Raw genomic sequence first — 18,808 nt, forward strand, 5'->3', positions numbered from 1 at the left:
GTATTGAGGTGAAAAAGGTGCACAATGGCTTGCTCTCGACATAAGAAAAATATGCTACAGAGTTACTTGACAGAGTTGGTATGCGCATCTGCAAATCTTCTCCCACACCTTTATCCTCCACAGAACAGTTGTCTCTTATAGATGGCACCCCTCTTGACCCTGATGACAGTACTTACTTATTACAGAAGTATTGTTGGAACTTTATAGTACTTGACTCTCACACGTCCAGACTTGTCCTTCACAGTGAACAAGGTTTATCAGTATCTTCATGCTCCAACAACAGAACATTGTACAACTGCAAAACGTATTCTCAGATATGTGAAGGATACACTAAAACTTGGAATCACAATTACAAAACTTCATCCACTTTTCTTAGTGCTTTTTCAGATGCAGATCTGGCAGGATGCCTTGATGATCGACGTTTCACGGGTGGTTTTGATATCTTTGTTGGACCAAATTTGATATCCTGGAGTACCAGAAAACAGGCTACAGTATCTCGGTCTATTACCGAGGCTAAATATAAAGGTTTAGCCAATGCCACAACTGAGTTGATTTGGGTTGAATCTCTTCTCTTAGAAATTGGAGTAAAGTTAAAGGAAAAAAACAAGTCTCTTGTATGACAATTTAGCTGCTACCTAATTGTCAGTAAATCATGTATTTCATGCTCGCACTAAATATATTGAGATTTATTTTCATTTTGTTAGAGAACGAGTTGCTAGTAACAATTTGGTTATTCACTTTGTTTCAAGCAAGGATCAGGTTACAGATGGATTTACAAAGGCACTTCCAATCAAGATGCTCGATGAGTTTAAGCATAATCTCAATCTTGCTACAAGCTGAGATTAAGGGAGGCTGTTAGATGTAATACATGTAATAGATGTTATGTACGTATAGGAACACGGTGTAGTACACCGATTCCTATAAGGGGTCTGTACTGCCACGCCAGGGGCTTTTCGTAGCCTATATTAACACGCAACTGGTACTGGACAAGGGTATTGTTCCACCCAGAAAAGCAATAGTAGTAACCAATTCGTGCCACTATGGTACATACACATTAAAAAAGGTTTCACATTTGCTCTACCCATGGTGATGCTCATGGAATGTTCTTTGTCATTCTCTCCTTCTTGGAAAAGAGTTTTCCTCGATTCTAAATCTTGATCGGTATGGAGCGTATGTAATCTTCAAGAAAATTATATTCACATGAGGTTATACATAATTGGATTTCGTGCGTATTTGTATGCTAAGAGCATGTACAATGGGGTGACACCAGTCTTCCCTTGCGCTCGACACGCTAGATTTTTTGCTTAGTTGAAGGTGACAGAGTAAAAAAAAAAGAGAAGGTCGTCTTCCCTTAGCTAAGATATATCTCTTATAAAATAAGAGAATGTTATTTTCTCCGTTGTACCACTTGTGTTCCCTTAGTTACACAATTTCATACTAAAAATAATTAATTCTCATTTATTGCTAGGGATAACAATACGAGATAATTCATTGTAAACCTTTATATTTTTATCTTCTCTAGATAACGTGGAATACTAAGAGAAGGTGTGGCTTCCCTACCATTGTACATGCCATAAGTCCTGGGATAATTATGTTTCATAAACATATTTATCTTCATGGAAGGGCGTATTTTATATCAATACCTTTGTTGTATAGTAATAAATATTATATATTTATTGCAAATATTTAAGAATATTTTATTTAAATGTTGCTTAATTAATGTTCGTATACTAAAATTACATAATTATGAAGATTTGTTGTGCAAATCTTCCCTGTAAATGTCCTCGTAGTGCCACTTCATATTTATTAATATTTTCTACTCAGATCTTACTAATTTAAGGTAGCTAGAAATTCATCTATATAAAGGAGTTGTGTATGGAGCAAACTGCAGATTTACATTATGCTCCATATGTTCTCTCACACCTCACCGAAGATGCATACATTCAATGTAATATTAGAAATTCTTGGTACATATGCCATTTTCCTTGCACATCAAATCAAAGGACATCATTATCTTCCAACGTACACTGAGGTGAAAACATGTTCATCTTATATGTCGTATATATTCAATACATTTCTTATGTTTTTAAGGCAGGTTGGTTTCAATTTTGGTACTTTCAATGGTCAATTTTTCAATCGCATTTGGCTTACTCACTTTGAAAGTATTTTCACCCTTTAGACATGGTATGAAAGAGCAATTCGATCAGGATATGATATTGACAATAGTTATGTGAGTCTCCCTTGACTTATGTTTAATAAATAATTTCTAATATGTATTTCATGAACATTACATGCATTTTCTTATGCTTGAATGTATCTACTTTTTAGTTTGCTACGCAAGCTACATATAATGGTAGCTACTTTGGACTTACCGCTACTATGGGTGTGTATGGGTACAATCTCTCTGTTGGCCAAGTGAGCACAACAACAATTTGGATTACTAACTTGGAAGGTGACTATAAATCCAATGAGGACGCAATTTGGGTTGGATGACAAGTACGAGTCAATACGATATATTCCAAATTGTTATTAATTTCATAGTTGATGACATGCTACTTCATTAGCTTATTTTCTGAATTGTTATGTGTTTCATAAGTCATGATACGTGCAAGTAGCATATACTTTTTTATCACCCTTATTTTGATTATATGTTGGATCTTTTAAATGTTGTCGCAAGATGAATCTTGTGTTTTATGTATACAGGTTTACCCAAAACACTACGGCGATTCACGGACACGCTTTTTCACATATTGGACAGTATGTTTGTTCCTTTGAACTCAGCTTAGATATTTGATCCAAGTGTTACAACCATGCATACACATGTAGACACATGACTATATATACTTCGTGTATGGAATAGAGAGATGCATACCGTAGTACAGGGTGTTTCGACATGGAGTGTCCTGGTTTTGAGCCTGCAAGTGGATTGGGACTAACTCCTGGTGCTATAATAGATCCAGTGTTAAATGTTAATGGGGCACGGAAAAATCTTACAATCGAAGTGTACGGGGTAAGTAAATGTGTCGTATCTATAATAACTAAATAGGAGCAACCCACTAAGTGATTTCTCTCAACATGCAAGCATGCCACCTAAGCAGCCTGCCACATCAGCAAATAGTATGTTTTTTTCATTTAATCATTTAAGGATAGTCAGCAAATCTTTTTGTTCAAGCTATATTTATCAATGATAACCACCACATCTTCTCGCCTCCCCACTATGTCTTTTCCATTTAATTGACTTTTCAACTTCCCTCTTCATCTACCCCACTTTTTGTGAAAAGAACCGACGGATTCCCCCTTTTTCATCTGTGTATATATGTGCCTAAATTCTTCCTCATTCTCTATAGATGTCCTTTTCTTCGCCTCCTCCCTGACCGTCATTGCCTTCCACAAGACTGCATGTCCCCTTCCTCCTAGAATAATTATCTTGCGAGAGCACAATATACATGTATTCATGTGATATGCTGCCCCAGGTAGCAACATTTGGGTTCTGCACTTCCAGTAAAGTTCATTATGCAAGGTTAACTATATGTATTTTTGTCTGGTTTTCAAGAGCGGCCAAGCCTGATCTCAGTGTTGTTACTACTAGCAGAGATGTTGCAAGTGGGAGGTGGTCGGCTGGCTGGTTCTGACGTGAATTGAGTCTACTTTGGGTGACATCCATCATTTGATTATTATTTTCTGGTAAAAATAAACCTATACAGCAGCATCATATTCACGTTGAATAGGACTGCAGCTATTGAACCTAATTTCGTATAGTATAGTCTATTTGTTTGACGGCATAAATTGTGATTTGTAAGCATACAAGTTTTATACTCAAATTTTGTATTGTGCCAACACAGTTTTTGATATGCATTACCATCTCAAAGGGTCGTGTGATTATAGAATAAACAAGACTGATATATATTTGGTTTCAGTCAGAAAATGCACCATCCGAGAGTGATGTACGCATTATATTTGTATGCAAAGTTTTATTCTAAAATATTCAATACTCATTTTCTTTTGAAATAGGCATTGTATATTGTGGCAACCAAATAACAAATTTTTTTGGTTGATTTTCTTTTCGATTGTTTGGAAAAATTCTTATGTTGTAAATTTGTTGATTGTGCTACCATGACATGTGGTGTCTTTTTATCGGTGTTATCTCCCTACCTCAATCTTGAAATCATTTTCCATCTATATATAATGTATGACCTTTATTTAACTAATTTCCAAATGTTGTAACTTTAAATTTTTTCTAAAAATTCCCGCAGCAACGCGCGGGGTATGGTCTAGTTAAATAAATAACTAAGCCAATCTCAGAGGAAAAAGCATCCAATTCTACATATTTCTTTTTTTTACAGGAATTCTACATATTTCTTTTGAGACAACGCAATCCTTCATATAGTATTTATACTTCTGTAGTAATACTCCCTCTCTAACGAAATATAAGACGTTTAAGGTTTCCCCCGACGAGATGAAAAAACGAGGAAAAATACATCAGTGCCATTATAAATTTGATTCGCTATCTTCCTCGATCCCAACATCATCGTCCTCGATCCCAATCCCGGCGAACACCTCTGTCCCCAACGCCCTACCCTCTAGCCCTAGCTAGCACACACGCGCGTAGCCGAAAAGATTCCCTCGCAAGAAATATTCCCGCGCACCTAGACATGTGCTCCTGATTTACACATCCTTAGCAGTAGCTTGGGAGGAGCTCCAGAGGAGCCACAAAAAACAACAACTTGGGAGGGGCTCCAGAGGAGCCGCATCAGCAAAAGCTTGGGAGGTGTTCAAGACGAGCCACATCTGCAACAACTTGCAAGGGGCTCGGGAGGAGCCGAACACAGTAGCTTGTGAGGGGCTTGGATGAGCCATAGTAGCAACAACTTGGGTAGGAGCTCGAGGAGGAACCCAGCAACACCTCACCGCCGATGATCTGCAGCAGGATCACTTCAGAAGCTTCTCTTCCCTATCCAAGGAGCAGATCGTCGGCTTGTCCTCACCGCCGGTGATCTGCATCAGCAGCACCTCACCGGCTTCTCCTTGTCGGCATCCTAGTAGCAGGACACCTCGTTAGCTCTACTAGAGAACCTCGACGGCTACTAGCAGCAAGGCACCGCCGATTCCAGCATCATACCTAGCCGACGATATGCGGCTAACCTCGCCGGCTCCCAGCAACATGGCACTTGGATGGCTCCCAGCACAACACCTTTCCGGTATGGTACTCCTGAACCTAAACTTCACTCCACCCGAAGAAGAACAAGAATAAATCATTATACCTGAAGTTGATCAAAATAAAGGTATAATCATAGTACATCTTTCTTGATCTCATATAGATGATTGAATACTTCAGACTAGTTTAGGTTTAGCTTTCTTAAATGGCTTATATTTTGGAACAAATTCAGAAATAGCCGGAAAAACACAAGAAACCGGAGTGGCCTAGCGACATTCCTAAAGAAAGGCACCAGCCGAACCACACTGTGACAAAAAAAACATAATTAGTTGGAGCCTTCCGCCCGGAGATGACTGCGTCGCGCGGTCAAACGCGTAGGAGGAAAACTGGCTACATATATAACATTATTCCTCTGCTATTGTTACTGCTCTAATATCAGTGCTCTACTTGGAAGATTTAGCTATATAGTTACATACTTTAAAGAACTTTATGCGAGCCATACCGGATGAGACGGCTAGAAATAGTTGCTCCCAAACTACTGCGTGACCTTTCTTATGCAGGAAACAAACACATGACGATGAGATTTCTTGGCGAGAATAAACACAAGATTGATGTTATGCACATCTGGCCATCAACTGATTTTTTCCATTAGTTTTGGTTGGGGTGCGCCCACCGTTGCTGCAGTGCAAACGCAACGTCGACGCTCAGGACCTCCAGCAGCAAGCTACTTGACCGGCCCTCCCAAAATAAAATCATTTGATATCATGCCGGCCCAAGAGCCCACATATACCAGATATCAAATTAGAACAGATACTACACCCCCCGCTCAGGGCCCTTCACGGAAGGGTGGCATCTGCTTGGTATGATTTTCTACCGTGTCCGTGCGTCCCTGTTTATTGGTCCGTGAACCGCCTCAGTTGCATTAGGCGAGCGATGTGGGACTATTCGAACAACAGGTCGTAGCTGCCAGAGCCCAACCAGAGGCAGCGATGTAGGGCACGTACGAAACCTGGATGTAGGGCCTCCTAGAAGCCCATCTAACAAGGTAGCAGCCCACAGGCGTCCTATTGATGGGGATTGATCAGTGCACGAAAAATCTCCGCTTTCCAAGGTTAACGCATGATGATTTTCTTGTCCCTCTAGCTCCCGCCAACTAAAGCCGACTAAGGGCATCTCCAACGGGGCGACCCATTCCGCGTCCGCGCGTTCGGATGGATCGAACCGGACAAAAACGCGGTCCAGCGCGCGGACCCATCCCTAAAACGGATGGCCGCGGCGTCCGGGACGACCCAAACCCGGCCCAAATCTGGGATGAGTTTGCGTGATTGCAGACGCCGAAGGCTGGTCGCTCGCGTCCTCCCCTTGTCCGCCCCTGGTCCGCCTGTCTGTCTCCTAAAACAGAAACCCCTAGCACACATCTCCCGCCGCTCCGCCGCCAGCCAAGGACCAGCGATTTGGGAGCGGCGTCGACGCCGGCAACCGTCGTCGAGACGCCGGCAAGCGGGGCGGAAGCATAGGTCACGGCCCCGCGCAGCTTTCGCTGCGTCGTAGCAGAGTCGGAGGACGCCGTCGCTGTTGTCCTCTCACCGTCGCGAGACCTCCCGCCGTTCGCAGGTGCGCCGTTGCCGCCGGAGGTGAGCTCTCGTGCACCGTGTTTCCAGACCGCAAGTCGGCCGAGACGGCCATGGCCTGCAGGTCCCTACGGACGCATTGGATGGCCTCCGCCTGCGATGTGTTTCGATGAAATGGGTGGACTAAAATTTGTCCCTTTTCATCTGTAGATCATGGTAGACAGCGACGACGACTACTTCTTCAAGAACTTCATCGACACGTCGTCAGACGAGGAGTCTGACGACGAATTTTTCACGGAGGCTGCGCTGATCATCCACGAGCACATTTGAAAGAACATATCTCTTTTTATATGTAGTTTTGGTGTTGATGACAATGATGATATATGAACATTTCGGTATATAAGATTTGTAGGTTATTGCATTCTCTAGATGCCCAAAGTGTGAAGAGCGTGCAAGATATCGGAAGAGAAAAGAAAGAAAAGAAGAAAGGAAGAAATGAGAAGAAGAAGAGAAAAAGAAAGAGAGGAGAAAGAAAAGGGGAGGCCGGAGGCTTGGGCGGTACCGCCGGCCTGGCCACGGCCGGAGGCTCCGGCCTTGGTACCGCCCAAGGTACCGGTTAGCGCCCCGCGCCTCAGTTCACTTGCCAGGGGGGTTGGAGCCCCGGCGGTACCACGGCCGGTACCCCGGCCGGAGGCTCCGACCTCCCCCTTCGGCCCGGCTCCCTCTTGGCCACGTGGCCTTCCCTCCTTGGCCCGCGCTGCTCGTGTTTGGCCGGTAGTACCGGCCCAACCTGGCCGGTACTACCGCTCAGCCCTCCAACGGCCATTTTTCTCCAGGGTTATATATACCCTTCTTCTCCAAGTGGTTTGGCTGCTCACTTCTTCCCCAAAAAGCAAGACACCATTGTTGAGCCACCAAGAACATCAAATTCATCGGATCTCCTCCCTCAACCACCCAAATTCCTTGTGCTTTGGAGAATCGAAGGAGAAGACCCCGATCTACATCTTCACCGAAGCAATTTGCATTTCCCCCTCATTTTGTTGAGGCCCCCCTTGCTAGTGTTCCTCTTTGGATTCCTAGTTTCTTATGATTTCGTGTATCTAAGCACCATTGGAAATGATTCACTAACCTAGTGCAAGCAAATAAAAACATCATAACTCATGCATATTCTCTGACATAATGGCAGGACCAAGAAACTGGGGATTGGTGGATACATGCTGGATTTAACGGTGCTACAACAGTTGTTGGTCGTTACCCATCCAAAATATTTGATAGCTTATCCAAAAAGGCCACTAACATTGCAATTGGTGGTGTTGTAGGAGGGATAGGAAGTATCCCACCACCTCCGATGGGTAGTGGGTAGTTTCCCTCTGATAAAGCTGCATCAATCACCAATATTTCATACATCCGAGAAGATGGAAAACTCGCACCCTTTTCTCTGGACACATTCAAATATGAGACTAAGAGTAGTTGTTATTCAATAACACCCATCACAAACACAATGTGTACTTATGGTGGTCCTGGAGGGTGCTCCTAACTAAACTAGGAGTCGTCTATAAGAAACAAGATAATAATATATCTCCATTCATAGTTATTTCTTAAAAAAAAGTAACGAGCATAATTTCAAAATCATGTGGAGTTCAATCAGTGAAAATTTCAAGTAAGGGAAATTGGGAAAACTAGTTGATACCCCACGCGTTGATGCGGAATTTAAAGAAAAAAATTGGAGCTAACTTTAAGAGAACAATTATGAGATTATTAACTAGGGATTTCTATTTTCGTGCCCTCGGTTCCTTAGTTGTGCTCAGTTTTCCCCAGCTCCTTAGTTTTTCCTCAGTTTTCCCCAAGTCCTTCTTTGAAACCCGCAGAAGCAGCTCAGACGGCAAGATTCCCGTTTAGTTGACCGTTTCGTGCTGACGTGTGGGGCCGCGTCGTGTGGACCCGCGTCGCGTGGGGCTGGTAGAAAGGGACCGCGTCGGACAGGACGAGATAGCGTTTGGTTGCACGTGAGCAGGAGCTGGGTTTTGTCTCTCTCGACCCAAATTGGCATTTTCCCTTTTAAGAGTACCTTTTCCGCCTCCTTCTCTCCGCCTTTTTCACCTAATTAGTATCAAATCTAGAGAAGCTTCTATTTCTGCCTTTTGGCTCTCGTTTTTTGCCCAATATGGCAGCAAATCTAGAAGCTAGTATATGATAAATTCACAGCGAAGCATAATCGAGAAAACTAAGTATAATACATAAACTGCATACAGCAGCCAAAAGAAGCCAATAACGTTGTTAATGTTCATGACAAACTAAGCTGAAAAAAATACAAGACGCACGCAATGTATGGCCAACAAGAAGATTCCTCATTGGTCATATATTTCTTCGTCGCCCCATTCGTGCATTATCCCAAGGAAATATTCATTGAACTCCTTCCGTCTGCAGTGTGCGGCCAATACATCCTCCAGATGGTATGGCCTGTGTTCATTTCTCAGACCGTCGTGTCCCATTCTATCCACATATCGTGGCCACTCATCCCAGGCCTTTGTATCATGAATGTACTCTCTGATATAACCCAAATCGGCGTAGTAGATGCAGCCAGGTCGAAGTGTCGGGTGCACTCTAGTGTCGACGGAGATACACCGGATATAATGCACGAAGAAGGCATGACTGCTGATGGCGTGTAAGACACACGTCCGTTGGGAACCCCAAGAGGAAGGTGTGATGCGCACAGCAGCAAGTTTTCCCTCAGTAAGAAACCAAGGTTATCGAACCAGTAGGAGTCAAGGAACACGTGAAGGTTGTTGGTGGCGGAGTGTAGTGCGGCCCAACACCAGGGATTCCGGCGCCAACGTGGAACCTGCACAACACAATCAAAGTACTTTGCTCCAACGTAACAATGAGGTTGTCAATCTCACCGGCTTGTTGTAAACAAAGGATTAGATGTATAGTGTGGATGGTGATGATTGTTTGCGAAGAACAGTAAAGAACAAGTATTGCAGTAGATTGTATTTCAGATGTAAAGAATAGGACCGGGGTCCACAGTTCACTAGTGGTGTCTCTCCCATAAGATAAATAGCATGTTGGGTGAACACATTACAGTTGGGCAATTAACAAATAAAGAAGGCATAACAATGCACATACATATATCATGATGAGTACTATGAGATTTAATCAGGGCATTACGACAAAGTACATAGACCGCTATCCAGCATGCATCTATGCCTAAAATGTCCACTTTCAGGTTATCATCCGAACCCCTTCCAGTATTAAGTTGCAAACAACAGACAATTGCATTAAGTATGATGCGTAATGTAATCAACACAAATATCCTTGGACAAAGCATCGATGTTTTATCCCTAGTGGCAACAGCACATCCACAACCTTAGAACTTTCCGTCACCTGTCCTGCATTTAATGGAGGCATGAACCCACTATCGAGCATAAATACTCCCTCTTGGAGTCACAAGTATCAACTTGGCCGAGCCTCCGATGTCTACGGGAGCTTCTATTCTTGTAGACAGTGTTGGGCCTCCAAGAGCAGAGGTTTGTAGAACAGCGAGCAAGTTTCCCTTAAGTGGATCACCCAAGGTTTATCGATCTCGGGGAGGAAGAGGTCAAAGATATCCCTCTCATGCAACCCCGCAACCACAAAGCAAGAAGTCTCTTGTGTCCCCAACACACCTAATAGGTGTACTAGTTCGGCGAAGAGATAGTGAAATACAGGTGGTATGAATAAGTAGTAGCAACAACACCGGAAAAGTGCTTTGCCCGGGACGAGTAAACAAGCAGTAGTAATGCAACGGTAGTAACGCAGATAAAACGAGTAAACAAGCAGCGATAGCGATATTTAGGAACAAGGCCTAGGGATTAGACTTTCGCTAGTGGACACTCTCAACATTGATCACATAACAGAATAGATAAATGCATACTCTACACTCTCTTGTTGGATGATGAACACATTGCGTAGGATTACACGAACCCTCAATGCCGGAGTTAACAAGCTCCACAATTCAATGTTCATATTTAAATAACCTTAGAGTGCAAGAAAGATCAATTCGACTAAACCAAGTACTAACATAGCATGCACACTGTCACCTTCATGCTATGTAGGAGGAATATTACACATCAATACTATCATAGCAATAGTTAACTTCATAATCTACAAGAGATCATAATCATAGCATAAACCAAGTACTAACACGGATGCACACACTCGTCACCATTACACCGTGCGGGAGGAATAAAACTACTTTAATAACATTGCTAGAGTAGCACATAGATAAATTGTGATACAAAATACATTGCAATCATAAAGAGATATAAATAAGCACTTCACTACGCCATTCATAACGAGTGAGTAAGTATTCGTGAAATATAGCCTAAGAGACCCACACGGTGCACACACTCGTCACCTTTACACACGTGGGACAAGGAGTCTCCGGAGATCACATAAGTAAAACTCACTTGACTAGCATAATGACATCTAGATTACAAGCATCATCATATGAATCTCAATCATGTAAGGCAGCTCATGAGATTATTGTATTGAAGCACATAGGAGAGAGATGAACCACATAGCTACCGGTACAGCCCCGAGCCTCGATGGAGAACTACTCCCTCTTCATGGGAGCAGCAGCGGTGATGAAGATGGCGGTGGAGATGGCAGCGGTGTCGATGGAGAAGCCTTCCGGGGCACTTCCCCGCTCCGGCAGGGTGCCGGAACAGAGACTCCTGTCCCCCAGATCTTGGCTTCGCGATGGCGGCGGCTCTGGAAGGTTTTCCGTATCGTGGTTTTTCGCATCAGGGGTTTCGCGACGGAGGCTTTAAGTAGGCGGAAGGGCAACGTGGGGGGCCACACGGGGGCCCCACACCACAGGTCGGCGCGGCCAAGGGCTGGGTCGCGCCGCCCTATGGTGGCAGCCCCTCGTGGCCCCACTTCGTATCCCTTTCGGTCTTCTGGAAGGTTCGTGGCAAAATAGGACCACGGGACTTGATTTCGTCCAATTCCGAGAATATTTCGTTACTAGGATTTCGAAACCAAAAACAGCAGAAAACAACAAGCTGGCACTTCGGCATCTTGTTAATAGGTTAGTTCCAGAAAATGCACGAATATGACATAAAGTGTGCATAAAACATGTAGGTATCATCAATAATATGGCATGGAACATAAGAAATTATCGATACGTCGGAGGTGTATCAGCATCCCCAAGCTTAGTTCTGCTCGTCCCGAGCAGGTAAAACGATAACAAAGATAATTTCTGAAGTGACATGCCATCATGACCTTGATCATACTATTTGTAAACATATGTAGTGGATGCAGCGATCAAAACAATGGTAATGACATGAGTAAACAAGTGAATCATAAAGCAAAGACTTTTCATGAATAGTACTTCAAGACAAGCATCAACAAGTCTTGCATAAGAGTTAACTCATAAAGCAATAAATCAAAGTAAAGGTATTGAAGCAACACAAAGGAAGATTAAGTTTCAGCGGTTGCTTTCAACTTGTAACATGTATATCTCATGGATAATTGTCAACATAGAGTAATATAACAAGTGCAATATGCAAGTATGTAGGAATCAATGCACATTTCACACAAGTGTTTGCTTCTTGAGGTGGAGAGAGATAGGTGAACTGACTCAACATAAAAGTAAAAAGAATGGTCCTTCAAAGAGGAAAGCATCGATTGCTATATTTGTGCTAGAGCTTTTATTTGAAAACATGAAACAATTTTGTCAACGGTAGTAATAAAGCATATGAGTTATGTAAATTATATCTTACAAGTTGCAAGCCTCATGCATAGTATACTAATAGTGCCCGCACCTTGTCCTAATTAGCTTGGACTACCGGATCTTTGCAATGCACATGTTTTAACCAAGTGTCACAATGGGGTACCTCCATGCCGCCTGTACAAAGGTCTAAGGAGAAAGCTCGCATTTTGGATTTCTCGCTTTTGATTATTCTCAACTTAGACATCCATACCGGGACAACATGGACAACGGATAATGGACTCCTCTTTAATGCATAAGCATGTGGCAACAATTATTATTCTCATATGAGATTGAGGATATATGTCCAAAACTGAAACTTCCACCATGAATCATGGCTTTAGTTAGCGGCCCAATGTTCTTCTCTAACAAAATGTATGCTCCAACCATTAAGGTGGTAGATCTCTCTTACTTCAGACAAGACGGACATGCATAGCAACTCACATGATATTCAACAAAGAATAGTTGATGGCGTCCCCGAAGCATGGTTATCGCACAACAAGCAACTTAATAAGAGATAAAGTGCATAAGTACATATTCAATACCACAATAGTTTTTAAGCTATTTGTCCCATGAGCTATATATTGCAAAGGTGAATGATGGAATTTTAAAGGTAGCACTCAAGCAATTTACTTTGGAATGGCGGATAAATACCATGTAGTAGGTAGGTATGGTGGACACAATTGGCATAGTGGTTGGCTCAAGGATTTTGGATGCATGAGAAGTATTCCCTCTCGATACAAGGTTTAGGCTAGCAAGGTTATTTGAAACAAACACAAGGATGAACGGTACAGACAAAACTCACATAAAAGACATATTGTAAACATTATAAGATTCTACACCGTCTTCCTTGTTGTTCAAAACTCAATACTAGATGTTATCTAGACTCTAGAGAAACTAAATATGCAAACCAAATTAGCAAGCTCTAAGTGTTTCTTCATTAATGGGTGCAAAGTATATGATGCAAGAGCTTAAACATGAGCACAACAATTGCCAAGTATCAAATTATCCAAGACATTTTAGAATTACTACATGTAGTATTTTCCAATTCCAACCATATAACAATTTAACGAAGAAGAAACTTCGCCATGAATACTATGAGTAGAGCCTAAGGACATACTTGTCCATATGCTACGAGCGGAGCGTGTCTCTCTCCCACAAAGTGAATGCTAGGATCCATTTTATTCAAACAAAACAAAAAACAAAAACAAACCGACGCTCCAAGCAAAGTACATAAGATGTGACGAGAATAAAAATATAGTTTCGGGGAGGAACTCGATAATGTTGTCGATGAAGAAGGGGATGCCTTGGGCATCCCCAAGCTTAGACGCTTGAGTCTTCTTAGAATATGCAGGGGTGAACCACCGGGGCATCCCCAATCTTAGAGCTTTCACTCTCCTTGATCATATTGCATCATACTCCTCTCTTGATCCTTGAAAACTTCCTCCACACCAAACTCGAAACAACTCATTAGAGGGTTAGTGCATAATAAAAATTAACATGTTCGAGAGGTGACACAATCATTCTTAACACTTCTGGACATTGCATAAAGCTACTTGGACATTAATGGATCAAAGAAATTCATCCAACATAGCAAAAGAGGCAATGCGAAATAAGAGGCAGAATCTGTCAAAACAGAACAGTCCGTAAAGATGGATTTTATTAGGCCACCATACTTGCTCAAATGAAAATGCTCAAATGAAAATTCTCAAATTGAATGAAAGTTGCGTACATATCTGAGGATCATGCACGTAAATTGGCTTAATTTTCTGAGCTACCTACAGGGAGGTAGACCCAGATTCGTGACAGCAAAAAAATGCTGAAGCTAGCATAGTAATCCAAATCTAGTACTTACTTTACTATCAAAGACTTTACTTGGCACAACAAAACACAAAACTAAGATAAGGAGAGGTTGCTACAGTAGTAAACAACTTCCAAGACACAAATATAAAACAAAGTACTGTAGCAAAATAACACATGGGTTATCTCCCAAGAAGTTCTTTCTTTATAGCCATTAAGATGGGCTCAGCAGTTTTAATGATGCACTCGCAAGAAATAGTATTTGAAGCAAAAGAGAGCATCAAGAGGCAAATTCAAAACACATTTAAGCCTAACATGCTTCCTATGCATAGGAATCTTGTAAATAAACAAGTTCATGAGGAACAAAGTAACAAGCATAGGAAGATAAAACAAGTGTAGCTTCAAAAATTTCAGCACATAGAGAGGTGTTTTAGTAACATGAAAATTTCTACAACCATATTTTCCTCTCTCATAATAACTTTCAGTAGCATCATGAGCAAACTCAACAATATAACTATCACATAAAGCATTATTATCATGAGTCTCATGCATAAAATTATTACTCTCCACATAGGCATAGTCAATTTTATTAGTAATAGTGGGAGCAAATTCAACAAAGTAGCTATCATTATTATTCTCATCAAGTGTAGGAGGCATAGTACAATCACAACAAAATTTACTCTCCATATTAGGTGGCACCAAAAGACCAATATCATTATCATCATAAATAGGAGGCAAAGTATCATCAAAGAAAAATTTCTCCTCAATGCTTGGGGGACTAAAAAGATCATGAAAACCAGCTTCCCCAAGCTTAGAACTTTCTATATTATTATCAACAATGGTGTTCAAAGCGTTCATACTAATATTACTACCGAGCATGCAAATAAGATTTCATAGGTTTTTTAATTTTCGCATCAAACCATCCATGTCTTAAATCAGGAAATAGAATAAGAAGCTCATTGTTGTCCATTATGCCAAACTAGTGTAAACAAGAAACAAAAAGATGCAATTGCAGGATCTAAAGGAAATAGCTTCGAGCACACACACAACGGTAACGAGAAAAGTACTTATGCCGGGACCGGAGTATGAGAGCCTTTTACCTTTCCTCCCCGGCAACGGCGCCGGAAAAGTGCTTGATGTCTACGGGAGCTTCTATTCTTGTAGACAGTGTTGGGCCTCCAAGAGCGAGAGGTTTGTAGAACAGCGAGCAAGTTTCCCTTAAGTGGATCACCCAAGGTTTATCGATCTCGGGGAGGAAGAGGTCAAAGATATCCCTCTCATGCAACCCCGCAACCACAAAGCAAGAAGTCTCTTGTGTCCCCAACACACCTAATAGGTGTACTAGTTCGGCGAAGAGATAGTGAAATACGAGGTGGTATGAATAAGTAGTAGCAATAGCACCGGAAAAGTGCTTTGCCCGGAGACAGTAAACAAGCAGTAGTAATGCAGCGAGTAGTAACGCGATAAAACGAGTAAACAAGCAGCGATAGCGATATTTAGGAACAAGGCCTAGGGATTAGACTTTCGCTAGTGGACACTCTCAACATTGATCACATAACAGAATAGATAAATGCATACTCTACACTCTCTTGTTGGATGATGAACACATTGCGTAGGATTACACGAACCCTCAATGCCGGAGTTAACAAGCTCCACAATTCAATGTTCATATTTAAATAACCTTAGAGTGCAAGAAAGATCAATTCGACTAAACCAAGTACTAACATAGCATGCACACTGTCACCTTCATGCTATGTAGGAGGAATATTACACATCAATACTATCATAGCAATAGTTAACTTCATAATCTACAAGAGATCATAATCATAGCATAAACCAAGTACTAACACGGATGCACACACTGTCACCATTACACCGTGAAGGAGGAATAAAACTACTTTAATAACATTGCTAGAGTAGCACATAGATAAATTGTGATACAAAATACATTGCAATCATAAAGAGATATAAATAAGCACTTCACTGTGCCATTCATAACAGTGAGTAAGTATTCTGTGAAATATAGCCTAAGAGACCCACACGGTGCACACACTGTCACCTTTACACACGTGGGACAAGGAGTCTCCGGAGATCACATAAGTAAAACTCACTTGACTAGCATAATGACATCTAGATTACAAGCATCATCATATGAATCTCAATCATGTAAGGCAGCTCATGAGATTATTGTATTGAAGCACATAGGATAGAGATGAACCACATAGCTACCGGTACAGCCCCGAGCCTCGATGGAGAACTACTCCCTCTTCATGGGAGCAGACAGCGGTGATGAAGATGGCGGTGGAGATGGCAGCGGTGTCGATGGAGAAGCCTTCCGGGGGCACTTCCCCGATCCGGCAGGGTGCCGGAACAGAGACTCCTGTCCCCCAGATCTTGGCTTCGCGATGGCGGCGGCTCTGGAAGGTTTTCCGTATCGTGGTTTTTCGCATCAGGGGTTTCGCGACGGAGGCTTTAAGTAGGCGGAAGGGCAACGTGGGGGGGCCACACGGGGGCCCCACACCACAGGTCGGCGTGGCCAAGGGCTGGGCCGCGCTGCCCTATGGTGGCAGCCCCTCGTGGCCCCACTTCGTATCCCTTTCGGTCTTCTGGAAGGTTCGTGGCAAAATAGGACCCTGGGACTTGATTTCGTCCAATTCTGAGAATATTTCGTTACTATGATTTCTGAAACCAAAAACAGACGAAACAAGAATCGGCACTTCGGCATCTTGTTAATAGGTTAGTTCCAGAAAATGCACGAATATGACATAAAGTGTGCATAAAACATGTAGGTATCATCAATAATATGGCATGGAACATAAGAAATTATCGATACGTCGGAGGCGTATCAGCCTCTACTAGCAACGGAGAGCATGCAAGAACATAATTAACATATATGATAGATTGATAATCAACTTGACATAGTATTCAATATTAATCGGATCCCAACAAACACAACTTGTAGGATTACAAATAGATGATCTTGATCATGATAGGCAGCTCACAAGATCTAACATGATAGCACAATGGGGAGAAGACAACCATCTAGCTACTGCTATGGACCCATAGTCCAGGGGTGGACTACTCACACATCGATCCGGAGGCGATCATGACGATGAAGAGACCTCCGGGAGATGATTCCCCTCTCCGGCAGGGTGCCGGAGGCGATCTCCTGAATCCCACGAGATGGGATTGGCGGCGGCGGCGTCTCAGTAAGGTTTTCCGTATCGTGGCTCTCGGTACTGGGGGTTTCACGATGAAGGCTTTAAGTAGGCGGAAGGGCAGGTCAGGGAGCGTCATGAGGGACCCACACAATAGGGCCGTGCGGCCAGGGCCCAGGCCGCGCCGCCCTGGCGTGTCGTCGCCCCGTGGCCCCACTTCGTTTCCTCTTCGGACTTCTGGAAGCTTCGTGGAAAAATAGGACCCTGGGCGTTGATTTCGTCCAATTCCGAGAATATTTCCTTACTAGGATTTCTGAAACCAAAAACAGCAGAAAACAGCAACTAGCTCTTCGGCATCTCGTCAATAGGTTAGTGCCGAAAAATGCATAAATATGACATATAATGTGTATAAAACATGTGAGTATCATCAATAAAGTAGCATGGAACATAAGAAATTATAGATACGTTTGGGACGTATCAAGCATCCCCAAGCTTAGTTCCTACTCGCCCTCGAGTAGGTAAACGATAACAAAGATAATTTCTGAAGTAACATGCTATCATAATCTCGATCATACTATTGTAAAGCATATGAGATGAATGCAGCGATTCGAAGCAATGATGAAGATAATAAGTAAACAAATGAATCATATAGCAAAGACTTTTTATGAATAATACTTTCAAGACAAGCATCAATAAGACTTGCATAAGAGTTACTCATAAAGCAATAAATTCAAAGTAAAGGCATTGAAGTAACACAAATGAAGATATAAGTTTCAGCGGTTGCTTTCAACTTCAACATGTATATCTCATGGATAATTGTCAACACAAAGTAATATAACAAGTGCAATAGGTAAACATGTAAGAATCAATGCACACAGTTGATACAAGTGTTTGCTTCTAAGATAGAAAGAATAGGCAAACTGACTCAACAATAAAGTAGAAGAAAGGCCCTTCGCAGAGGGAAGCATGGATTACTATATTTGTGCTAGAGCTTTTCATTTTGAAAACAAGAAACAATTTTGTCAACGGTAGTAATAAATCATATGTGTTATGTATAAGATATCTTATAAGTTGCAAGCCTCATGCATAGTATACCAATCACTACAGGAAATCCGGTCTATTGCAACAATAATTATTGCAACGGCCAGTTTTCGTTGCAATAGAATGCAATATTGCCACGAAACCCCCATTCGTGGTGATAGCCTCCACATATTTCCACAATTTAGTTTTGTCGTAGTAGCTACATTTTTTGTTGCAGAAGAGGGCGGTTATTGCAACAAAACATAGCGACGTTGTAATATGGTGCTCCTATTGCGACAATTACGCTTCGTTGCATAAGCTTGCCACCTTGTTGCAATAGAAACTACCTAAT

General features: G+C 42.2%; 1 non-coding gene across 1 annotated transcript; it reads right to left on the reverse strand.

Annotated features, from left to right (window-relative positions):
• Positions 1-5,813: 5,813 nt before the first annotated feature.
• LOC124679845 lies at positions 5,814-6,008 on the reverse strand. Its single transcript, XR_006995274.1, has one exon. It is a non-coding gene; the product is annotated as a U2 spliceosomal RNA (small nuclear RNA).
• Positions 6,009-18,808: the final 12,800 nt, after the last annotated feature.

This window comes from Lolium rigidum, chromosome 7 (assembly GCF_022539505.1).
Source record: "Lolium rigidum isolate FL_2022 chromosome 7, APGP_CSIRO_Lrig_0.1, whole genome shotgun sequence".
NCBI lineage: Eukaryota > Viridiplantae > Streptophyta > Magnoliopsida > Poales > Poaceae > Lolium > Lolium rigidum.